The sequence below is a fragment of the Nannospalax galili genome, unplaced genomic scaffold (genome assembly GCF_000622305.1).
Source record: "Nannospalax galili isolate Female #2095 unplaced genomic scaffold, S.galili_v1.0 scaffold175, whole genome shotgun sequence".
In the NCBI taxonomy this organism is placed as follows: Eukaryota; Metazoa; Chordata; class Mammalia; order Rodentia; family Spalacidae; genus Nannospalax; species Nannospalax galili.
Window position 1 is genome coordinate 706,876 of NW_008336314.1, and position 26,467 is coordinate 733,342.

At 37.9% G+C, this 26,467-nt stretch overlaps 1 protein-coding gene and 1 non-coding gene across 4 annotated transcripts in view; one reads left to right on the top strand and one right to left on the bottom strand.

Moving 5' to 3' along the window:
* Positions 1–26,467, top strand: part of Prkg1 (protein kinase cGMP-dependent 1) — a 1,315,555-nt gene that overhangs the window by 584,807 nt on the left and 704,281 nt on the right. The gene's annotated exons all lie outside the window — the stretch shown is intronic.
* Positions 6,481–6,604, bottom strand: LOC115070028. The gene has a single exon (XR_003849237.1). It is a non-coding gene; the product is annotated as a small nucleolar RNA SNORA40 (small nucleolar RNA).

Below are 26,467 nucleotides of genomic sequence, written 5' to 3' on the forward strand. Positions count from 1 at the left end.
CATATATATAATTATTTTATGTATAATTACTTACGTATGTTTGCACAAGCATTTTGTGTGTGCTATGTATGTGAGAGAAATTCATATTTAGAATGGGTTTTTATTTTATACTTTGAAGCAATTATGATTGTTACTTGAATCTCTATTTACTCCCTTTTAATCTTTTTGGTGAGGCAGTTTTGTTTTTTATGGAAATTACTATGCTAAAGACTAGAATAAATAGAAAAATGAGTATACTCTTAGATCTTGTGCTCATGGATCAATATCTAATTGTTTACAATACTCTTCTGGGATTTCTTACCAAACTAAGTTGTGATTACAATTCAGATGTTTGAAATAAACTGAAATAAATAGAGTGATAAAGGAGATGGGTAATGGTAAATAAAATCAGTGAAATTTGTCCCTTGGCTTAAAATTGTGATATCATATTCTATTTCTTACTATTAATTATTGGGATTGCTCATAGTTTCTATGGCATTCAATTCAAATGCTTAGAAAGAGAATAAAGTTTTATTTGGGAAAAATACATCAAATCACCTATATTTTTCAGAATAGATTAATTTTCAAATATTTTGCTCAGAAATGTAACTGATAACCAGGTCCTCTTCAACTTGTTTTAACTGACATTTTAGAACCTTTTGTCTAATAAAAATAAAATGTAAGTGCTTATTAAAAGTTTTTCACCATAACAAGTTTGCATACTCTTTTCCTGGTAATGATATCCTGCCCACGTTCCTGTGGCTCCGACTTGTTCTGAACACCTGAGTCTCTTCGGCCTCCCGACCCCTGTCAGCCTCAGCTTTTCATCAGTAATCACAGGGTAGGAAGAAACGGCAGATGAGACAAATTACCTTTAGAAATCTTTCATTTAAGAGAGCCAGCCTTCAGAAGTGGGTGTTTCCATGTAAGTACAGAACATTTCCCCCTACTGAGCCATTTGGTGTTACCCTTGACTCCTTCTAGAAAATGCTTGTGCAGATACTGAATAGAAGCTTGAACAGAAAGAGAAAGCCTTCAAAGAGTCTAAAATGTCTGATATGCTCAGAATATTCTATGTACCATATTGGTGTGCTATGTGTGCCCACTAATTTTATCTCCAAAATAATCTTATGAAAGAGATTTATGAGCCTTGATTTAAATGAGTCTTCAAGAGGCTAGATGACCAACACTGAGATGGACAGCTCAAATTCGCAATCATTAGAAGTGGTGGGCACACTCGATTCTACACCCTTTCATATTAAAAACAAAATGTAAAGAAATGAATGAATTTTCAAAATCCTAAACGTCTATTCCTACTTAGGTTAGAGCACTGGCTCACCATTTTGTTACACTTGTCATATTTTTCCCCTAGTCATAGCTTGACATTGTAACCCTCAGAAGTAATGATCACCTGCCAACTATTATTAATCTGGATCAAAACAATTTCATTTTGTGGTTTTTCTAGATGGAAAATGAAAAGGAAAGAGCACATTAGATTTGTCATTTGCAGGCTATCTTGTCTTTCTGTGAATCCTTAGATTATACAGCCTCACCGAACCTATTACTACGTCTATAACAAAAGACTGGGTAATTGCAATTTCCATAGACACTTATGTTTCATATATGACAATACGGTTTTATGGAGGACATTGAAAATTTGGTTGATATCACACATTCATGAATGGCGCAGTTAGTTTTCCTAACTCCCAAGTCCTTATGGCTCCTTATTACTACAATGTGTTGTCCTCTTCTGAGTCAGTGTCCTCCCCAGTGTAGACAGAGAGCAGCCTATAATGTAAAAATGTTTGAACTTGGCTCTGTGACATTACCAGTGTTATAAATGAATATCTGTTTTTCAAGCTGCTAAATTTCCAAATATTACATCAGCTTTTATGAAATGATGAAGTGTTTAAAATTCTTCAAAGCCAGAAGTGACAAAGTGATTTCAGCAAATGAAACCCTGTGTTTTCCAGAGATTAAAATTTTAAATAAACACCATGGCAAGGTTTAGTTAACTGAATTTTAGTTGACACTGATTTCATAGTTAATAGTGTACAGGTGCTGTTTGAAAACTGAAATCATCATATACATATAGGCAGATGATCCTTCAAGCAACATAGCAAGATCTCAATGAGTTCTACTCTATTCCACACTTGACAGATAAAACTTACAGGGTTGCAACTACAATTTTTGCAGATGGCAGTTCAAAGGAGTTTTGTAAAGACTGAAACACCTGCCACCCATTGTACAGAATTTTCACTTGACTACTTCAGATCTTTAATATTTGAAGTCTCAGTGTTTGTGAACTCTTGTAAGAGTAGAAGTGAGCCACACTGAACAGTCATACCCAGGCTAGAGAACCGCTTCTTACCTCCATGAGTAAGAACAGAATAAAAGAAAAAATGTTTTGAGGAGGACAAGTAACAAACTGTTGGTCCTAGAGACTGTTCTTCAAAGCAAAGTTGAGACAGCGATTTACCCCTGAGAAGAAAGAATTTACAGGAATTTGAAAAGAACATCTCTTTATGCAGTTTGTGAGAGTGGGTGCCTCTTCTAATTTATCCTTTGAGAGTCTAAGTAACTAATCCTTCTGCATTATGAAAGATAATACTCTATCAACATCACTGAAATTACATTTAAAATAGAAGTATAGAATCAACGCCTCATTCTTTCCTTAGTTTCTATTCCTGTTTCAATGATGCAGTCTTATTTTCTATTAGCAGATAGTCACATTAACTATATATCTTTTTTTCTGTATAAGTTTACAGTGGTTCATCGTATACCTCATACATTATCATATGTTGTAGAAATGCAATTGAAAAGAATCTTATGAACAATCTACTTGAAACTCAAAGCAACTAAATCACGAAAAACAATGAGTTTCTTCACTCATTCAGTATACTGCGTGAAGTCTTAGCCAGAGCAATAAGAGGAGGAAATAAGTGCTGGGCGTGGTGGTGCACACCTTTAATCTCACCTCTTGGGAGGCAGAGGCAGGCAGATCTCTGTGAGACCGAACCAACCTGGTCTACCTAGCAAGTTCCAGGCTAGCTGGGGCTACAGGGAGACCCTGTCTAAAACAAACAAGATAACAAAACAAAACAAAACAAAGAACAAGAGAAGAAGAAAATAAGGGAAACAAAAGAAAAGAAGGAAGGCAATGTGATCCTATGCAAAAGACCCTTGAAATAAAAGTGCCATCCTCCAGTGATCTGCACTGATGGATTAAGAACAATTTACTTGAAACCAAACTCCACCTGTATTTGCATTGCGTTTCTTTTACTCTCTATTACAGTTACCCAATGGATGACCATACCTTGATCTGAATTAGTAATGAACTTGCCCCAGTGGAAGTGTGTCTTACTGGCAAGTGATGCATGGCTCTTCCTTGTTCATTAACAGCCAGCTCTTTTCCCATGAAGTAGGCCTTCATCATGTGTAGCCCTTCCTGGGCACACAGTTAATCAGAATACGAAGAGGAAATCTATGTCTTAGAGAAGTTTGGGATAAGAAGCTTAAAATTTAAACAGAAGCAAAAATAATGACTTCAAAAATGATTCACTTGAGTTCTTTCATTGTGTCGTTGCCAGAATGAATACCTGTGTGACAAGTTCTGCTTTCGACAATTATATTAAAGGCATTATGATTATACTTGTCACTTTCCAAGTGTATGCACTAATGAGCTACTTTATAGCTAGATTTTTCTGTTTTGAAATATCACAAACAGCATATATTCTCAATGTGAACAGAAGAAATCAATGAATGTTTACAAAGCAGACTTAGTAATGATTTTTTAAAATTCCAAAATCAGAATAAGATTTCAACGCTGGCTTCCTTCTTTTCAAAGAGAGTCTCTCTCCCCCTTCAACCTTAGCACAGCAGAAAGGTTCGGCATTATGGATCTCATTTACTTTAACAGAAGTTACTTGATGAAGCTTATGCATTCTGCTTAGAAACTCAGCAGTTCAACTGCTCTGTTCTGTGTCCTTGGTCTATAGATAATTTTCTGTAAGCCTTTGCCGAGACATTTCACAGCAGCTACCATTTGCATCTCACCAAATATTTTTATTTCTTTTTAAAGCATAGTTATCCATGTGTAATCTGTAACATCCAACAACTGACAACAGAAGCAAAGGTGTCATTACAATGCAGAAATAGATAAAAAGTATTTGTGTACAATGTATATGTAGGCACACAAAATAGCTTTGTTTTCTGGGTAACTAAGATGTTCTCATAGAAGTTGATTGTGAAAATATGACTAAGGGCTATTGAATTTTTCTGTTTCAGTTTAAAAATGAGAATTAACAACTAATTTATATTTTTAAATCAGTTTTCCCCTTTCTTACATAGTACTTTTAATTCTAAATAGGTTTGTGTGTTCTAAACCTGTTTCAAATACTGTTATGAACATAATTTGTTCTTCATTTAAATTGAAACACCCTTATATATGGTAAAAATTTTAAGAATATTTTATGATTTTTATTTTATGTGTGAGTATGTTGCCTTGTATGTAAGTGCACCATTATCAAGCAATGCCCACAGAGGTCAGAAGAGGGCATTGGGTTCCCCTGGAACTGGAGACATGATGGTTGTTTGCCACCATGTGGGTGGGAATCAAACCTGGGTCCTCTGCTAGAGCAGCCAGTGCACCTAACTGCCAAGTCATCTCTGCAGCCCCAGTCCAATTTTTTAAATACACTATTTTAATCATGTGAGCTAACTCCCTTCAAGCTCAGTTTGCCTCCTATTTAAAATTTTGCAAATAGATGGTGATGAACTCAAATCTTTTCCATAAAATTTCACTTTTTCTATTTGACCCAAACTGGCCATTTCCTATTCCATCATGAGTGCAAGTCTTCATGAGTAATGGTGTTAGACGTTATCTCTACTGATGGAACAGTAGCCACTCTGAGAACAGGTCCTTTATCCACACTGATTTTATGTTCATGGAATAAACAGTTTATACAAATGTGGAAAACTCGTGTCAACCCAGGTCAGCTGAGCATATGAGAATGTCCATATTTACAAGAGTATTCCTTTATCAACCAAAACATTTAGTATCCTGTCAAATATACCAGCTATAACATCGGTATTTGTCAGAGAAGCTCTAGGTTTTACTGTAAGTTCATATTATTCAAAACTGTTAATTACATTAGAAGTAAAAGGCTGCTTATGGAGCTTATATTATACTCAAGTGGAATAATTCCAGTGTTCATAGGCCACTAAAGGTTTTATTTCTTATCTGTGATGGTTAGTGTTAATTGTGAATTTGACAAAAATCTAGAATGACCTATGAGATGGGCTTCTAGGCATGCCTGTGGGGTTATCTTAATTACATTAATGGATGTGGAAAGCTTTGCCCACTCTTTTGGCTGCATTCCTTCTTGACTATGGAAGCAATGTGACCCGCACTCTCAAGCTCCTGCTGGAGCAACTTTTCCTGCCATCATGGACTTAACTTTGGAACTGTGAGCTAAATAAACCCTTTCTCCATCGCATTGCTTTTGTCAGAGTATTTTATCACAGCAACAGCAAAGAAATTAAGACATCGTCTTTATTGTCCCATGCCTGGCTTTGTTCAGGCATACAGCCTTATGGCAATCAAATGTTTGCGATTATTAGTTGGCTTGTGGTCATTTTCTTGGTTGATTGGGTTTTTGAAATCTGTTTCTCACTGTGTAACCATGTTCCTCTTAAATTCAGTCTACTTCTACCTCCCAAGTGCTAGGATGCAGCAGCACACCACTGTCAGCTGTCAGATACCACAATCAGGTTTGTTTGGTATTTGGGGTTTGGGTGGGAGGGGTTTATTTGTTTGGTTTTGGGTTTTTTGAGACAGAGTCTTTCTGTAGCCCCAGCAGGCCTGGACTCACTATGTAGACCAGGATGGCCTCGATCTCACATAGATATGCCTGTGTCCTGAATGCTGGGATTAAAGGCAAGCGCCACCATGCCTGGTACGATCAGGTTTTGTGAGTCCTTAAGATTTTTATGTAAAGAATTTCACGTGCAATTCCTTCCCTGAATAGTTCCAAGTCACTGGAGTTTCTCCAAAGCTGCAGTTCAAGATTTTGCTTCAAGATAGCCCCGTTTTAAAAGAATCTATGCCTAATCCAGTTATCCTATCCATCCACAGTTCTTTTATTTGAGCTTTTTTTCCTCCCCATTTGAATTATGGGCATATGATGACAACTTCAGAGGTCCTTATCTGACTTTTTTGACATCTAATTTCCTAATGCAGTTTACTTCAAGATCATTCTTAGGAAAGGTGGCTCTATCTGGTTCTCAAATGCTAACATGTCTCTTAATATGAATTAGTTCAGATCTTATTCGTCCCCAAGCTATCACACTGTGATTACCAATCTATGGGATATGCCAGTGTTACACTCAAGTAGATATCCATTCACGGTGAGTCAGCTCTTCAACACCAGATCTCATATTTTCAAGAGAGAAGTCCTAGATGGTTAATACCATCATCACTTTGAACTACCTATATATTATCATGTTTCCTTTAGATGTATCAAAATTCAAAATGATCAGTGAACTCTGTGCTACAAAACAAGGCTCATTTTTTACTTGTCTGTAAATCTTTGTACACAAATTAAACAAACAAAAAACATTCACAGGATCTACAGAAAACAGTTTATAGTAAGAGTTCTAGTGATACTTGATGATGGAATAATAATTTTTTACATCTAATAAAGTTAAAACACTCAAGTTTCTCTTATTAAAATTGCATCATCCATCAATTTCTACAGCCCCCATCAATGCACATTGTTTTATCTTAAATTAACAAACTTCATAATTTCTCAAAGCAAGCTGTGAAGTTCTCTTTTGTAGCCCCTTCCCTTTCTAGTTCTCAATGTCACCTTAGAGTTGGTGAAAGATTTGCCATTCCCTAAATGGACACAATACTTGATTATTTTTTCCTTTGGCTTTTTAGCTTTGCAGACCAGAATATTTACCACTGCAAAGATGCCAGTTGTTCTGCTTTTCCCAATGACCTTCTTTGCCTAAACTGTTTTCAGCTCCATCCACATTGCTGGAAGAGCAGTGACTAGAATGAGACACAGCGATCCAGGGGCTAGTGCCCTACAGACTCCTGCAAGATAGGGCAATGTTCTGTCTTCTGCCTTCCATGCGCTCCCAAGCCAAAGGGCTTCCATTTCCAGAAAATAAAACGCATTGTTTTTGCCTCTTAACTTTAAAAAAATATTTTTTATTGATTTGAGAATTTCATGTAATGTATTTTGATCATATTCACACCCCTTCCTCCCCCGACTTTCACCTTGCTACCCCCCCCCAAATTTAATGTCTTTTATTATTGTCTTTTTTTTAAAGGCTGAGTCTAATCTGTGTTTTCAAAGTGTTCCTGGGTATGGGTCTATTTTCTGGAGTCTGATCAACCTACCAGGCATCACACTGATAAAGAAAACTTACTCTCCCTTTCCCAGAGTCCATCAAATGTCAATAGATACTCCGCTAGGGCTGGGCCTCCCCCATCCATGTTGGGCCTTCTGCCTGGCTTGTGTTTGCACAGGTCTTGCACATGTTATCACAGGCACTGTGGGTCCATATATGCAACTACCCTGTGGTGTCCTAGATAACACAGATTCCTTGTATTCATCTACCACCTCTGGCTCTTACTATCATTCTAACCCCTCTTCCACAAGGATCCCTGAGGTTTGAAAGGAGAAGGTGTGGTATAGGTATTCCATTTAGGACTGAGCATTTCACAGTCTCTTATTCTCTGAATACTGATCAGTTGTGGGTCTCTGCTGCAAATAGAACCTACTCAGAACTGAGTGATGTACTAACCCATGGGTATAACAATACGTCATTGTGGGTCAGTTTAGTATTATGTCTGTTTAGCAGAAGGTTAGTAGTAGGTTCTCCCCAGTGGTCTGTGACATGCCTAGCCACAAGTTCTTGGCCCTGATAACAGTATCAGTATGGACTCCATCTTGTGAAGAAGGCCTTAAATCGTTAGAAGGTAGTTGGTTACTCTTATAATATTCTTGTCACCATTGCACCAGTGGCCTACTTTGCCAGGCCAGACATTAATATAGCTCACAGGCATTAATGTAGTTCACATTTGGGTAAGGTTGATGATTATATTTCACTGCCAGTAACATGCATAGCACCTTCTAGATACTATGAAACTAGCCAGCAGGGATGTAGCTTCAAGGTCAGTAATAGCTTGATTTCTCCTTGTTTGTTCTGTGACTCAGGTATGTAGTATCATCAGCAATAGGATCTTACCATCAAGTCCTGGTAAGTAACCAAGTGAAATGGCAATAACCAGTATTGTTTGAGAACCTATGGGCTCTCTTTGGTCAACAACTCCAAAAGAGGGAGTCCTTTTCTGGCATTAGACCTTTCATTTGCTAACCTGTGGTCTGTGTTAGGGCCATTGAACCCCTGTTATAGGATAGCTACATTCAAACTCTTTTTATATTGTGTATTTGTGTATTAAAAGAAGCTTCTATAGTAGCTTCCCATGACTCTTTTAAAAGGCCTTTAGTATCCATTCCTCTTATTCCCTATTCTACTCTGCCCTCCCATCCCCTATCCATTAAACTTGTCCTCTCCATTATTCCCTATCCCCCCATTATGAAGCAACCCCATGGCCCTTTATTACCTTCTTGAGGACTCGCTAGGCAAGGGCTCTACCACTGAGCTAAATCCCCAACCCTTGTAAATCTTTATCACAGTTTTCATTTTCCTGAGTAGTGATTTTACGTGACAAAAAATCAGAAAAGCTACATCCTCCAAGGTTTGCATCAAGTCTTAATGGCTGGCTAATAAGAAACCGTGGAATCCATGATGACTTTTCTGTAATCTTTTATCCTCTTTTATAACTTCATGTCTTCATGGTGCTTTCACAAGTTCTTGGCATCTACTGTGTGGCTGGGAATATCTGCTGATTTATTTCAGTTGTGTTATCATTTAACAAAGTATCTCAAGAGCATTTGGAATTGTACCGGATACTTATTGAAGTGTCTGAATTGCCTGCTTTCGTTTCCATTGAGGCCACTAGCCTTAGATTGATTTGAATACCCACTGAAGCTCAGTGTTCAGTTTAGACAGCTGCAGAAGCTCAGCCTTTTGATTCACATACAAACTGCAGTTCACTGGCTTAACTTCTACGTGTTTCATACACTCACATGCAAAAGTTCCAAACAGCACCTCCTGGAAAAGATTTGCTTCTTTCTTTAATTTTACTTCCTAGAAAAGTTTCTTGCTGAGTTTCATTTTAAGAAATAAGAACAATTCCAGCCAATATTTGGCTAGAGAGGCTGTGGGTTCCCTTCGTTAACTACCTTCAGCCATAAATGATCATAACATGTAGTGTTTCTGCTCCTCAGGCTCAGGGACACAAAATTTGTTAAGTAGAGTACCATTTTGGGCTGCACTAGACACTCTTTCCTAAACTAACACAGACCATTTACTCAATCTAATATGTCTACAGTAACATATCTTGGGTTATATTTTAGGTATGAGTTTTGATGAGCTTATTATTTAGCATCTATTTCTAGATATTAATATAAGCATTTTCAAAGCTCAGGAAAAAAGAAACCTATGATGTTTTCACCATTACCAGCTATTTTGAAAACCAAATTGTCTTCTTAGAGATGTTGCACTTCTCCTGGTATTTTCCTGTGACCTAAGCTGACTCTGTTTGCCTGTAGGAATGTCATTTACTTGCAGTGCTCTTTGTCTGGATGATGAAGTGTCACGTAAGCTTAAGGTTAGTGTGATGAGGCTAAGGTTATGTTCCCTTATGTCACAGGGCCTTACTGACATTTTCAGAGAAAATGCAGTTTCTACCTTTCTGATAAGGGAGTAATACCATGACCAAGGTCTTCTTAGAGAAATTTTTCATAAGCTATTTGTGAAGATGTGGGAACTGTCCCTGGAAGAGAGATTGTGTTTGTCCAAAATTGTCACACATTTATTTCACTGTCATAAAACTCAGCTGCCGGCCTTGTCCTAATTATTTGAAGATAATTCTGTTTACTGATCACAGTAGCAATGTGTCACCTTTGATAATATTTCATTCCTTTCCTATGTATCTTTAAATTAGCCCAGATCCTATGACTATCTGTAATGACTAGGTCTCTATTAGCAGCTAAGAGACTCCAGACTTAGATGAATGTGAGTGTGTGACTTGCATCATCTCCTCCCATTTCAACATTCCTGCCCCACCCCAATAGGAGGAAAAATCACCCTATTAAGGAAGTCATTTTCCAAACAAGGATTTATCTGATGCCATGCTTTGTTTGTCCTTTTGTTGTTTTCTATCTTTCTAAATTTTTTTAAAATTTATTTATTTTTATTGTATGTGCATGAGTGTTTTGGCTGCATGTATGTAAGGGCACCATGTTTGTGCAAGGTCCATTAAGGTCAGAAAATGCTGTCAAATCCCCTGGACCTGGAGTTATAGTTGTTAGCTGTCATGTGGGTGCCAGAATCCAAACCTGGTTCCTCTGGAAGAACAATCAGTGTTCTTAACCACTGAGCAATCTCTCCAGCTCCACTGTTTTCTGTCTTAAAGTTGCTTTTCCTATAAACACGCTGTTAAAATTCTTTATAACTAGTATAAATGGCAGAAGATTCTTCAGAGATACATATTTGCTATCTGAAATGGTCATGTTACTTATGATGGTTTTCAAGATTTTCATTATCCTGGGCTGCTCCTATTTTAATTTAATAACATGAATGTTGGAGGGTTAGATCGAGTTTTTTTTTTTTTTTATCAGATTGTTAGAGTTTGCATAGTGTCTTAGTTTGTTTCTTCATTGCTGTGACAAAATACTCTGACCATTACCAACATGGAGAGGAAAGGGTTTATTTAGCTTACATCCCGGGTCACAGTTTATCCGGGAGTCCAAGGTAGGAACTCAGGGCAGGAACCTGGAGGCAGAAGCTGGAGCACAAGCCATGGAGGAATGCTGCTTACTGGCTTGCTCCCCTGGCCCCTGCTCAGCCTGCTTTCTTATGCAACACAGGCCCACCTGCCCAGGGGTAGCACCACCCACAGTGGGCTGGGCCCTCCCACATCACTCATCAAGAAGATGCCCCTCAGACATGGCCACAGGCCAGTCCAATAAAAGAAATTCCCCAACTGAGGCTCCCTCAACCCAGGTGTATCAAGTTGACACTAAAACTATCCAGTACACATAGGATGGCCCATCCTGAGATAGGTACTGTGGTTTCTGAAAACTTTCACTGTGCACAATCCCAAGTGGAATCTCAGAGCTAAACATTTAAAGTCTTCTTGTGGACAAAGAAAGAAAGTTTTCTTCTACAGACAGGAGAGTAGGCAACTGGAAAAGCTCTCCAGTGCATCCAAGTAGTGTTGCTAGCATGAAGCATATCTGAATGTCTGAGGACATGGGGTATTTCCCTCCAAAGCTGCTGAAACTGTGGTAGGATGGAAGTCTTCGGAAGAGCTCTTAGAGATCTGCCACACAGAGCAAAACCTGAGGACAGAACAAGGGCTTCAGATGAACTCCCAGAGGAGCTCACTGAAGAGCCTAAAATGGTTTCAGTGTCTAAATTTTGTTATTATTTTCCAACCCTAAACAGAAATGTAACCTGCATATAAAACATATTGTGAAATATGTATTGTGTCAACTAATGAGTGCCTAGGAGGATGTTTTCTTTTAAGATTTTTTTTCATTTTTGTTTATGTCTAAGTTTATGCCACATATGTGCTGGTGATGGTGGAGGCCAGAAGAGGATGTTGAATCCCCTGGAGCTGGAGTTACAAGTAGTTATGAGCCTCACAGTGTGGGTCCTGGGACTGAACTTAGGTCCTCTGAAAGAGGAGCAAAATCGCTTAGGACCGGGCCATCTTGCTAGCCCACCTAGGAGGACTTTTGAAACATTTATTAATGAGAAATGACAAAACTCAGGAGTATGAACACATTCTATTATCTTTTTTTTCTTTTTTTTTTTTTCTTGGGACAGGGTCTCATTATGCAGCCCTGGCTTGGAACTAGCTATGTAGGCCAGGCTGGCTCAAATTCGTAGAAACCAGGCCTGGTTCTGCATCCTTGAGTGCTGGAATTAAAGACAGGTGCTCTTTTCTTTTGAGAGAGAGTCTCAAACTGTAGCTCAGGCTAGCCTGCAACTCATTACTATGTAATCCAGGCTAGCTTTAAACTCAGAGCAATCCTCTTGCCTCTACATCCCCAGTGCTGAGAGTATATGCCTGAACTACCACATCTGGCTCTCTCTCAATTTTAAAGTTTGCATTTCCCAGTTAATGTTACTTTTACCATCATTATTAATAATTCATTACAAACTCAGACAGCCATATTATGGGTACTTACCTTGGATCCAATATGTATTTCACATTGACAGCTCTGTGTACCGTGATCAAAGACTATTTTATGAACCTTATATGTATATGTATCTTCCTTGTGATTTATTATAAAGATCTTGTGTGAGGGAATTCAAATTTATTTTTATCCCTGTCATGTATTGAAATTAGAGAATCTTATTCTTGGAATTATAACACTGACTTATACCTTCTACTGAAACTTGGATTTAATGACTGTCTTGAGCTGCAATGGTAAACAGGCGTTCCACAGAGAAAGACTGCTTTTCTGCCCATTAGGAGGTAGAATTTTAAGAATTTTTTCTTAAACAAGATTTTTATAAAAGATATACACTGCATGTTTCTGTGGACAAGAGATTGGCTAGGAATCACTCTGCTAGATAAATATTTACTATATGATTTTTATTTATGATTATAAATTCAGGTAATTTAGAGACTTTAAAAAGATGGCATGATGTGTAAGATCTATTGTTGCATTTATTTAAACCCCTTCGATCATTTAAAAACCGAATAAATGAGTGAGACTCTTTCAAACATATTACTGGTAGTTTTTTTTCCACATACTAAAATGCTTATTTGACATGCTTCTTTTTCTCTGTGGGAAAATCTGACTCTGGTAAAATCTTTATTTCACTTTTCAAGACTGTGTCTGTCAGTTAATCATTCTATATTTTGTTTTTACTTTGACCTTGATTTCACAACCATTTTTTTCTTTATTAGCAAAGGAGAAATAAATCTTTGAATATGCTACTCATTCTTGGAATTTGGCCTGATCACCTTTCCTACTCTAGAATAATTTTAAAAGATAGCTTATTTTATAACTGTAATAAATCTGCAACCTATAAACCTAGAGAGTCTTACTTTATAAAGAAGAAAATGCTACTACTTATAGCTCAAGTGGTGGTTGTCCTAAGGAACTAGTGTAGAAACTCTAACAAATCTTTAAATCACCCAGAATTTTCCCCTCCAGTTTGGCAATATTTAATCTTAAATTTCTGAAGAAATTTAAATGGATCATTTCTAAGAAATTATTTGTACACATTTAGTGAGTCATAAAAATGTCTGTCACTTCGGATTAAGTCACTAAAAAGGTTGGTTTTGCTGCTGGTGGTAACATTCTTTGCAGCATATAACCTCTGGACATGCCATTTCTTTAACAAAGGAGGGCTCTTCAGCCAACTGCTCCTCATTTTGAGCAGCAAGACGATAATCCTCAGTGTCAGTCCATGTAGAAAAGAGTGTCGCAAATATTAATGCCACAAGAACTGATGAGTTTCATATTTAAGAAAATTGACTGAAATTGCTCTACCTAATCAAATCAACCCCCTCAATGTATCATGACCACTGTCTTCTAGGTCATAAGAAACAATGTAAAATGACAATTTTCACCCAATCTAGGTTGTCAGTTAGAAAACAGTACGAACTATTTCATGAGATCCATGCTGTTTTGAAATCAAATCTCTTTTCTCTGCCTTGAAAAACTTTGGCTTTGTGATAAATCTCATTAATTATTTACCGTGAAGTTTCTCCTATAGCATTTGTTCTGTACAAATCTGTGTCTCTCCTTACTGCCTCCTGTCAGTACGCAGATTTAAGACACTGGGAAACACAATTTAACTCCATCTAAACTTATTTAAAGTTTCATTAGACTAAATCTAGTAAAGAGAAATGCGTGCAACTAAGGAAATCTGAGTATAAAATAACCTAGAGGAGACAGTAACGACTAATGTCAATACTTTCTACCATTCACTTTACTTTTTTTTGGAAGGTTTATTTAACTAATATGATACCAAATTATTTAGTGTCTGATTGCAACTGAACTTTGCTTAAGGTTGGCGATTTATATGAGTTATTTAAAAATCTTGTTGCCATCTCTTAATTTGTTTTAGTTGCGATTTCACTTAATAATTTAAGAGCTACTAGAGGAGGAGGAATAATGGCTGATAAAAGCTACTGCTGCATCCATTGGACTGTAGACAAAACCTGTAATTCTGCTGCTGTGACAGACAGGACTACAACAAAGGCATCTGGGTCAGTTGTTTAATCTTTTATTTGGCATGCAGTGATAATCAAGGATTCCATGTACCAACTATCAAATGTAAGGCTACTTAAAAAATAATCATAGAGACAAATAGCACAGATAAAAAACTGTAATCCAAACAGAGAAGTTTTAATCAGCACCATTCATCTCCTACCTTTTTTTTTTTTTTAACTATTCCTAAATAGGGATCCCTTGTTCCAAATGTTGACCTCCTCCATGGCCTCCTCAAAACACAGGAAGGTGTTCTTTAAAAGAATTCAAATTCAGGGCTGGGTGTGGCAGTTCACACCTTTAATCCCAGCACTCTGGAGGCAGAGGCAGGCAGATTTCTTTGAGTTCAAATTCAGCTACTCGTGGTGCATGCCTTTAATCACAGCACGGGATCCAAAAAGGGTGGATCTCTGTGAGATGGAGGTCAGCCTGGTCTACCTGGTGAATTATAGAACAACTGGGGCTGCAGGGAGACCCTGTCTGAAAAAGACAGCAAATAATTTTCGAACTCATACAATCTTTCCAGGAAAAGAATATATTTATCTTAGACATCACTTTACTTTTTAGTCCCTCTATCTTTTACAACTGTATAAAATTGAGATTTTTTTTAATTAGAGGCAAAATTTTAGAATAACAAAAGTGCTGTATTTTCCTTAATGTTAGAATGACATTCTTTATTGTTTAAAGTATTTTTACTATTTTTCTGAACCCTCAACTAGATAAAAGCCTTCATTGGTCCTGCTATTTAATTTACCATATTTTTTCTAGTTTGACCAAACAATAACAATAAAAATTACCTGTGAAAATATTTAAAAAATTCAAATTCAACCATATCACTCACTTCTTAAAACCTTTCTTTGATTTTCTCTGTTTTTCAGCAGAGATTTCAAACTCCTTGATTCTGAACACGTTGCTTCACAGTCTGTTCCTTGTGTGCACTTGTAGATGCGTCAGTGCTCTGTTCCACCTCCTGTCCCAGGTCACTGTTCTACCTCCTGCCCAGCCCACACTCTGTTTTACCTCAGGTCAGCTCATACTGTGTTGCTGCTGTGACGTGGTCTTCCCTTGGAAACCTGTGTCTACTTGTTTCCTTTGGCAAATGTATTCTCTTCTGCCATCCTTTCCTCCTTAAATCCTGATCATCTTTAAAAATATTTTTATTGAATTTTTTTGCATTTCATATAATACATCTAAATCAAATTAACCCCCTCCACTCCCCTCATGCCCATAGACCCCCACCACCAGATTTCAGGAATTCTGTCATATATGCTAAGTCCTATCCAGTCAAGCATTTCTGTCCAAATGTCCCTTCGTGCAAGTTTATCCACTGGAGTCTAGTCAACCTATATAGAATCTACTCTCCCTCACCCAGCAGTAATCATTTGCCAATAGTTCCTTGGCTAGGGTTGGGGCCTATGATTGGTTTTTGTCTGATTGAGTCAGCATGGGTCTTGTGCATGTTGTCAGCATTCCTGCAAGTTCATATGAACAAGTTTCCAGTGGCCCAAAAACCTGTTTCCTTATGCTCATGTACCAACCCTGGCTCTTAGAACCTTTCTGCCCCCCTCTTCCACAATGGTCCTTAAGCCGTGAGTGAATGAGGTTTAATATGGAGTCCTATCTAGGGACATGTACTCACCAGACTCCTACTCTCTAAAATTTAGCCAGTTGTGGCCTTCTGTGTGCATCACACTCTGTTATATGAGGAAGCTTCGCTGGTGAGAGTTGAGGAATGTATTAGTGTTTTCTTTACCCTTGTTCCACTATATTCCATGAGCCTTAGGTGTAGAGGTTCCACTGTAGATGTGTCACTTAGGGCTGGGCATCTCTCAGACGTATATTCTGTTTGTGACCAGTTGTAGAACTTTGTAATAGCCCCCATCTGTTGCACAAAGAAGCTTCTTTGATTAGTGGTATATGGTACATTCGTCTGTAAATGTAAGGATCCATATTTAGCGTGTGATAAGAAATTTCATTGTCTGGAGATATGATAGACATAGGGTTTCTCTAGGATCTATGACCTCTCTAGTCAGGTGTGAGTCCCCTCCCATTGAGAGGGCCTTCAGCCCAATTAGATAACTGTTGATTAACCCCTAGATAACAGTTCCACTACTGCACCAATAGAGATTGTTTGCTGTGCCAGTAGTTGTGGTTATTAGGCAAAAATAAAACCACAAGCTATGCCACAACCCTTGGATTACCTACTGCTGAAGACAGTACATATTTCAGACACCGAACTTGGAGCAGTGGAGCTGGAACTGACCTGGAAGCCTTCTCCCTGAGGACTAGCCCTCATAGTTCTAAACAATACTATGCAAGCTGCTAAGAGAGAAAATCAATCAGTGCTGCAGCCCTGCTCTAAAGCACAATAACCACAATGACTTTATGGCAAACTGAACATTTTTTCATTCAGTAATCTGTCAAGAATCGCTCCTAATCGCTCTTCCAGGAAGCCTCCTAACAGGTGTCACCTGGATCTTTCCTCCGTGGCGCCAAAGTGCCTGGTACATTGTCTTTGGTTTACTTGGATTTCTTTCTCCAATAGACTAAGGACATTTTAAATAAAACAGAAAATTCCATTCATCACTGAACTCAGGCCTCCTCCTGGGCTACAGGTTGTGGATCCTCTGAGAACGAAGCCATGTTAAATCCATGGATGGGAAGTTTGAAGAAACCAGGACTCTGACAGTGCCTCACCGTAGGACCTTTGGAATATTCTTTGTTAACTGGAAGTTTTGGTGGTTTTCTTCAAATGTAATCAGAGAGACCCTTGCCACAGATGAATTATTATAACTGTTAAGGGAAGTGTAAAACTTCCTTGAACTTTCAAAACCAAAAAATGGTGTAAAGATAAGGTGACAGTATTGTTATATACATTTTTATTCAGCAATGGCATTTGTTCATGTCTGTATTTGTGAGAGAATAATAAAAGACAAAAATGTTGAAATTCACAGAACTTTGCTGTTTTATTCTTTTTTTTTCCTGTGGTTCCAAGAAGAACTTTTTTGCTTTAGAGATACAGGAGGACTGTCATAGTTTTCTAAGTTTTATAGTCTTTCGGTCCCAGTGTTGATACGAAAGACCATTCCCTTGCCATAAAAACAGCAACAATTTCAAATCAAAACTCACTAATCAAATTGATTAGCTGCCCCTGAAAATAACTCCCTGAAAAAGAACACATTCCTTTTTTAAACTACTTTTGACATTATCTATTTTTCTTTATTTGGTAGAGTAGAATTTTATTGCTTAGGGATGTTCAGTCCACTTTGGAAAGTAAACTTAAGAGAAAGACAACTATAGATTGTCTCTCTTGAAGAAAAAAATGGAGAAATAAAACTGTAAAGAAAAATGGCTTTAAATATGTTCTAAAACAGAAAGTCAAGTTACATATTTGGGAAGAGGCTACAACATCCATAATCTCTTGAACCGTAATCCCTGGGGCTTCTCTATTACATCAGGTTCTAAATCCTATCCCACAATAAAATAACAGAAGTCTGATTCTGGTGCATTCATAGGCATGGAGCTTGTACCTTTTCCTTCTTGGTAGGGTAGCTGTTAAGAACAGAAAATAAGTATGTTAGAAAGTTCAGTGGATTAATAACTAGATTCTAGCTCTTCACTTGATGATGCTTAGGAGATGAGGTAGAAATGATTAATTTTGCTTCTTTGAGTTTATGTTTCTGTACCCCATAATCAAGGAATAATGTTATGTGTTGCCTTGTGCAGCCTGGTTCTGAAGTTATATGATCCTAAATAAGCCTCATTTTTATACGTTCAGATGTAATTCTATCTCATCTCAATCAGACTCTACTCCCCAACCCAGGAAGGAAGGACTAGAAGAGAGGGGATACCTGAAGAGTAAAAAAGAGATTAATAGAGAAAGAGAAATTTAGAGGAAGAGAGGAGAGGAGGGAAAGAAGGAACTAGGAAAAGAGAATCTTCTGTCCCTGGAAGAATTTTAAAACTCTAATCTTGGACACATTTCAAGTTACCAACCCTTACAAAAAACAGTCATTCCTAATAATACCAACTGTGAATATGTGAATAATACATTTTTATCATGCACAAATAAGTTTGGCTCATTCAGAGTAAACAAATACCATTCCAAGGATATGAAAAATAGACTTGCTTTCTGATAAGAATAAAATTTGAAAGATTTACTTTAAATTGTTCTTATATTTATAATGTACAATATAATAATCTTTGATAAATAATCTGAAGATGATTTCCATAAATATTATAAAATACTTATAATCTAATTTTAATATAATGTTTTGGGTGATGTTATTTTTAACCCAAAAATCGTTGCTGGCAAGCACGAAATAAGCCTACGTATTCAGTTATGTTGACCTTTATGGAGTTTCAAATCTGCTTTTGTTCTGTTTCTCTCATTTATCACTCTGACAGTCTGCTGTCTTCTGACGCCTCTTTTCCCCCCATCAGAGGTTACTGCTCACCTCTTCTCCATTCCAGCACACATATAAATGCATAAAAACATTTCTTCTTACACTCTGTTGCTCCCCAAATCCCCTTCTTTCTTTGTCCCTTTTCCCTCTGTTGTTTTTAATCACTGTGGCTGTTCAGGTAAGAATTCCATCATTTCTGTATATTACACGTAGGAGACACTGCACAGGTGAACAACAACTGTAACTTCCTATGGGCTAATGGTGGACACCACTCTGACTAGTGCTCTGTGCAGCTGAGTCTTTCTCTCTAGCACACAAGGCCTCACAAGAACACTTCTTTTGATTTGATGCTGCTGTGTCTCCATAAATCTTGAATGGTAGAAAGAGGAATGGCTTGAAGCTTCAGTTCACTCCAGAGGAACTGGGAGTGCTTATGGAGTAGTTAAGAGTTTGCGCTTTTCGGTCACATACCCCTAAAATTCAAGTGCTGCCCTTCAACTAGCTATGTGATCTGTAAGGCATACATATTCTTTGGACCTTGGAAATCTCAAGGAGTAAAAAGATTGTGAATATGTCAGCCTTTCACCTATGACATAAAGCCCTCAGCTTAGTGCATTTTAGCTTTTTGGAGAATGAGTTAAACGTGCTACGATTGCACCTAAGTGACACTATACAGATGTAGCTTTTCAATGTGTCCCTCATGTGAATCTGAGAACACAGATTCTGGATGATGCCGAGAAACCCAAATGCTTTAGAAACTGCCTCAAAGGCCTATCTCCAACTTAAAACTAAAAACCAGTAGAAAAAAAATTACCTTAAAATAGAGCTTTCAGTTTCCTCTCAAGCTTTCTCTTTGTCCTCTCCAAATTTCCTTATGTTCTGTACATTTAAATGAAAAGAATGTGTCTTGACACAGGCATAGCTGGAGTATTACTAACTCCTGCTTCTTAATCTCTTAACTTTTGAATAAAAGTTATCGAGGCTAAACCTGCAGGTTTATATGGTCACATTGCTTACTTATCCACAAATATAGGTATGGCGCTCCTTAACCATCTCTGGTGTAGGGTATTTAGAAAGTTGGTAGAATAAGAGAAATCAAAGAACTTTCATGTCAGAACTCTGTAAATGATTAAAGGCATCTGTTTACCAAAATGCATTGTGTCCTAACCAATTTGTGGTTAGAATAAAGAGCTAGTCTTGACAAAGAAGCATGACAGATTCAGAATGTTTTCTTCAAATAGAAATGTTTTGTGATCTAGGGCTGGAGAGATAGCTCAGCAGTTAAGAGCACTGACTTGCAGAAGACCCAAGTTCAAATCCCAGAACCCACGTGGTGGCTAACTATCTGTGACTCCAGTTCCAGGGCATCCCATGCCCTCTTCTGTCCTCCACGGGCATTGCGTGACACGGGCACACTTGCATACATGCACATATTTCACACATACACATAAAATAAAAATTTTTTAAAAAGTTTTGTGATCTAATGAAGGTCTTCCTTAGTTTTATAAACACATTTTCAGTTAGTTATTCCTGTTTCAATACATTAAATTATATCTACACTCTTTCTGAGACTCTCCCAATAATGATGTCCATGCCAAGTAGGTTCCCATTGCTCCTCCAATCCTACTGGATATGCATGTGATAATATCAAGCCTAAACCCAGCCATGCCCCTGGGACTGTGCTCCCTTCCTGTGAGCTGGAGCTGTGGCACCCTCCATGAAGTGGGAGTTGTGAGCCCTTCCTCTGAGCCTGGAGCTGTGGTCCCCATTCCAGAGCCATGGTACCACATTCCTCTTATGGTAGGCTGATGGTGGAGCAGAGTGGAGGGATGGAGGACTTCCAGGTGTCCAACAGCAGTTTCACTCCTTCCCTGAGTGGCTATACTCCCCACAGCGCCCTCCCCCGAGATCCCTGGTTGGGCATGGTAGTGGCTTTGCCTCTGTGTTGACTTTATTTGGGGGACAAGGGAGGTTTCTATCATTTACAGATTCTAGCCTTGGAAGAACTGATTCTCAAGAATGAACTTCCAATGGTCTTGACTCCGCGTGTGGTCCTGATGTTGAACCTTTCTCATTCCTAGGCTACAAGAGGTTTTTCCATCATTTCTCTATCACTCTTCTACAGCCTCACTGTGCCTTCACTTGTGCCTTACCAAAAAAAAAATGTGTATCATCTAATTGAATTTCTAGAGATAAAATCACAGTCTAAGAAGTTTAAAAAAAAGGGGGGGGGGCTGAGCTGTAGCTCGGAGGTACAGCTTATCAGTTTGATAAGCTCAAGGCTCAGGGTTCAATCACCAGTGGGGTGGGGGGGATGGAGTGGGAGAAAATAAAAATATTCCAAGGACTGAGGGTTCCAGCTCAGTATGTGTAAGGCTATGGGTTCCATCACAAGAAAGAAATCATCTAACTTTGCAAAATGTTATCATTTGGAAAATACTAACCAAAATGTACAGAGGAGAACTGTCTTTTCTTCCTTAGGGTTCCCTGCAAGTCTACAATTATCTCAAAAATGCTTCAATAAGCAAAACAAAACTGAAACAAAAAAAGAACCTTAGTTGGAGGATGGGATTATAGGATCAAAATATATTATATGAAACTCCCAAAGACTCAGTAGAAATATTTTTCAAACCAGCCTTGCAGTAGGATAAGAGCAAATGCAGGCTTAGCTGAATTAGTTACAAAAAATCTCAATGGTTGATACAAATGGTTAAATGATAGAATTGTGTTTAGTCTAAAAAAGAACAAGTACTTGCTGCTATTTGGAGAGATACTGGGTCAGATTGAAAAAAAATTAGTAAAGTAAGGCATAGTGATAGAGTGACTTCTCCAACTGACCTCTGGACAAGCAGGTGGATAAGAATCTCAACACTCTTGAGCGTCAGACTTTGGACCAATCAATGAACTGAAGGTGCAATGAGAGCAGAAGAAACATGTACACTGAGAATTGGAAAACACTGTATATACTCAGGGAAGACCCCTTTGCATGCTCTGACATGCAGTGATATTACCAACAGAACAGAGAAGCAGGCTTGCTCCGTTGATTTTTCCCTAGCTCCTCGTGTTCCTTACTAATGCACTGGAGGATGTAAATAATGCATATAGCAGATTGCATTAAAGGCAATTGTCTGCTTATTGCATGCATAAGTCAATAGACATGATTACTGCATTAGGGACGGAGGCTCCACTCCAGATTGCATAGTCTCCTTGCCTAACGACTGTCACAAATGGGAAAGGCAAACTCCCAAGCAACCAAACAAGACCATCTTCATAGTTTGCCTCATGAAATATTTTCTTTTGTATCATAAAAAATGAAAAAGATAGTGGAGCAAATAAAAGCTTGGTAGTGCAAGGGAATTTTTACTAAATAGAGAAAATATATAAAGTTTTTATAAAAGCATACTGCACTGTCCTCTATGACATATCCAAGGTTTGTAGCTGTGATTTCTTTTTTAACCTAGGCAAGGTAATTGCAAGCAAACTGGTGTCACAGGGCTTCTATGATTGCCTTGATTGTTTGCACAGTTCTGGGGAAACTTTAATCCATGATTGTTTCTCCAATTGTTTAAGAATAGAAGATGTTTAGTGAAGCAGGAAGCCATATAATGTCATATTATTGATTAAACAATGAAAGAATTCTTCTCTCTTGATCATTTGCATATGCTACATAAGATGCTTATTCAGTTGTTTCTTTTATTGATATATGTTAATTATACTTAATAGTGAGTTTCATTATGATATAATCATATAATGTATTTTGATCATATTCACTCCTTGTTAACCTCTCTTGTCCCCTCCCACTCCCGCTCCTCTCCTTCCTCTCCTTCCTCTCCCTAACTAGTCCCCTTCTACTCTGAAATTTTTACTGACCCAATGAGTTTCTTTAAGGTTGCTTACATGAGCACAGGTGAGGGTTTATTTACAGGAGTATGGGCATCTCACCAGTAGTCATGCAGCAACCATTTAGTGTGTGTCTCATAAGCCTCTCTTCTTTCTATTATGAACTGTTTCTTATAGAATCATCACCATTCACTTACCTTGGGTTTATCACAAGAACAGAGGACTTGTTCAAGCCACTGATCTTTATTCCATGCATTTCTCCAAGCCTTCGGTTTCTGGAAGCCTTCTGTACTATGATCAATAAGTTCATTTGAGTGGATGGGCTGAATGCCTTCCATTGTTTTCTTAATAGCATAAGACACTGATTAGCTTTTTAGTTAAGATGATGTGATGTATGAGAGCTATAAATGGAAAGTTGATGACCCACAAATCCAATTAACCCAACCTAGTTTCTGTATAAGAAAAAGCAAAGTGTTGATTAGATAGGAACAAACTACATGGTGGCACATGCCTTTAATCCCAGCACTCGGGAGGCAGAGGCAGGCAGATCTCTGTGAGTTCAAGGCCAGCCTGGTCTATGCAGTGAGTTCCAGTACAGCTGGACAGCTGGGGCTACAGGGAGACCCTGTCTCAAAAAGACCAAAAAAAAAAAAACCTATTTTGTATTCTTATTGACACTTTAACAGGCTTTCCATATTGGAACCTGATAAAGTTTTAGTTAGTACTGAATTTTTAATAAAACATGACTTTCATTTGAAAACATTTTTAGGTGCTGAACAGGAATTACAGAGGCTTCTCCTAGGTGCCAGGCCCAGTTTTCCCTGTTGCTGAGACCCTACATCACTATATACTTTTGTTACAACAAATGAACCAATACTGGTATATTGTTAACTAAAGTCCAATTCTGACATCTTAAAAATACATTAGACTGAAAAGAACAATTTTATATATTAGTAAATATTTGTTTCTCAAGTTTAAAAAAAAGACCAATTAAAATAGACATGCAATAAAAATCATATTCCAGAGCATAGAACTGGGAAAATGAACAGCAGACCCCAATCTTATCTAAAGGAATATTGACAACTGATTGCTGCTAGGTGATGAACAGCTGATCTTCCTAAAAAAAGGATCTCTAGATAGGCTTACTAGATTCAGCAGATGGACAAGCACTGGGGAACAGCTGGGGTGCCGCCAACACAGTGGACAGTAACAGGGATGATGGAGTATGTGGGCTCCAGTGATGGGGAGGGGAGGCTATGGGAGGGCGCCAGTTGGGAAGTGGGTATATGAATAAGATTGTTTGGGAAGTTCTGTATGATATACACACAAAAAAAATCAAAAAATAAAATAATGACATAAAAAAATCATATTCCACATCATTTCACGAGAAGTGAGTTCATGGGAGCTGGCAATGGCTCAGTTGGTGAAGTGTTTGTGGTACAAGCATGAAGAGCTGAGGTTGGATTCCCAGAACCCGTAAAAAGGTAGGTGCTGCAGTGCACATATCCAGTGCTGGAGGAATGAGGGTGGATGATCCCTGGGGTACAATGACCAGTCAGTCTAGCCCAATCAATGAACTCCAGGCTCAGAGAAAGAGTGTCTCAGAAATAAGCTGGGAAGCTATTGAAGAAGACACCTACTGTCTACCTCTGGCTTCTATACACTCATGGACTAATAATGTGCATGTACACATACACACACACACACACACACACACACACACACACACACACACAAAGGGAGTTTGTGGGGCTGGAGAAATGGCTCAGCAGTTAAGAGCACTGGCTGCTCTTGCAGAGGACCCGGGCTTAATTCCCAACACCCACATGGTGACTGACAACATCTGCAACTCCAGTCCCAGGGGATTCAACACACTCTTCTGACCTCCGCAGACATTGTACAGCATGGGTGCACTTACATACATGCAGGCAATACACTCATACACATAAAATAAAAATAATAATTAAAATGTTAAAATAGAAGAGAGTATGGTTCAGTAGAGATGAGCTAGATCATAGCATACAGCAAATGACATTGTAGATGCTCTTGTATTACAGTTTATTTCACTGGTATGTTTACTGAGATTTGAAAGTATCATATATCTAAAAATAAATTAAAAGGTCTTGATCAAAAAGTCATCTTCTTATTTCACTTTTTGAAAAAAAAAGTATTAACTTGTAGGTCAATTGTCTCAGTAGTAATAACTACTTACTGAGGATTTACTGTGTGTCATACGATCTACAAGGTATTTGGCCTACATCATCTATGGTCCTATCCACAGCCTACAGAGTTTAAACCTATACTTGTAGCTGGAAGAATTGAAACTGAGCAAAGCAAATTTCTTAGAGTTACACAGCCTGGGAATGATGGATGTAAGTGAAGATGAGGAGGAGGAGGAGGAGGAGGAGGAAAAGATGGAGGAAGGGAAAAGGAAGGAGGAGGAAGAGAGGAACCGAAGAAGAACGCAGGGTAAATAACCTTCTAAATCACAGTGGGTTTTTTTTTAACTCTCATGTTTATAACAGATTTCATACTTAAATTCTAATCCTGATTAATAGAAGAGAGTGTGTTTTATCTCGGAGCTATGTAAATAAGGATGATTGCTTTAAATTGCCATTTTAGTATACTGGGTTATCTTAAAAATATCTTTACCCACAGGTTTATCAGAGAAGTCCTGTTCTAGTAACAAAAGCTGTTACAATGTGTGTGTAAAAAGTACAGGTGAACATTACATAGGATGTGTCTTTTTCAAGTGATGTAGAGGGCAGTTATTAATAAAGGACATGGATATAAAATTTAGGTCAAGCTCAGTGGTCCACATTAGCACCTAAAATGAATTCTATATTCTTGTTACCATATGGGATAGGTTCTACTGACTGGGACTTTTAAGAAAGAATAATAGATTTTTAGCTGGTTTAGTTGCGTGCATGATTGTTGAATAAGGTAGATGCTTAAAATATTTGGGATATGTCCTATGCTCCTGATTCTGAATTCTTTTCTTGATTAGAGAATGACAAAATAAATGTAACTAAGGGCATCACCTAGAAAGTGTCCTCCCTGCTTGATTGCTGTCTTTTTCTGTCTGATTGTCATAGCTGGAGTCCCTTGAGTGCTAGGACTCCAACAGGCTGCTGTTGGCTATTTGAAAGTTGCAAAAAACAATTCATAGTTTTCAAGGTTACTTTTATTTTTTGTCTCCAGTGTGGATTGAACATAGTATCTCATATATACTGGTCAAGCACTCTGCCCCTGAGCTACATGCCCCAGTGGTAAGGTTCCTTGTAAATGCCAGCATTATACTTGGTATAAAATACTCAGAGGGTGTTTTAGTTAGAATTACATATTAACTTAGAAGTAAATTTCTAAACCCAAGACACATTAAGGTTTATTCTATGTGTGTTTGTCCATCCGAGGATTTTAGACTCAGAGTAGCTATCTTCTTAATTGGCAGATGTGTGACCTGAGACTTCATGTTTCAGCCTAAACAAGTGCAGTGACAGTAAGCTTTAGTATATTATACAATACCAGCAGCAACAAGCATTTCTTGTTTCCCTTGATTCTCTAAGAGAATCAAGGACATTAAATTGTAAAGAAAACTATTCTTAATCATATTCTTATTTCACTAGCATCCCTTGTACTCATGGGACATCAAAAAATAATTACTGTATAGCTGCTATGTGTGAGATATTTTTTAATCAATTTGGGATTCAACAATGAAAAGTCAACAACAAAACCCACCAAAACTCTGTGTTATTTATATACTAGTTGCAAAAGGTAAACAACAAACAAAATGAATAAAGAGATGTTTTGTTACAAAGTAGTAAATGCTGCATAGAAAAATAAAAGGGGCTAGAGCTTTGG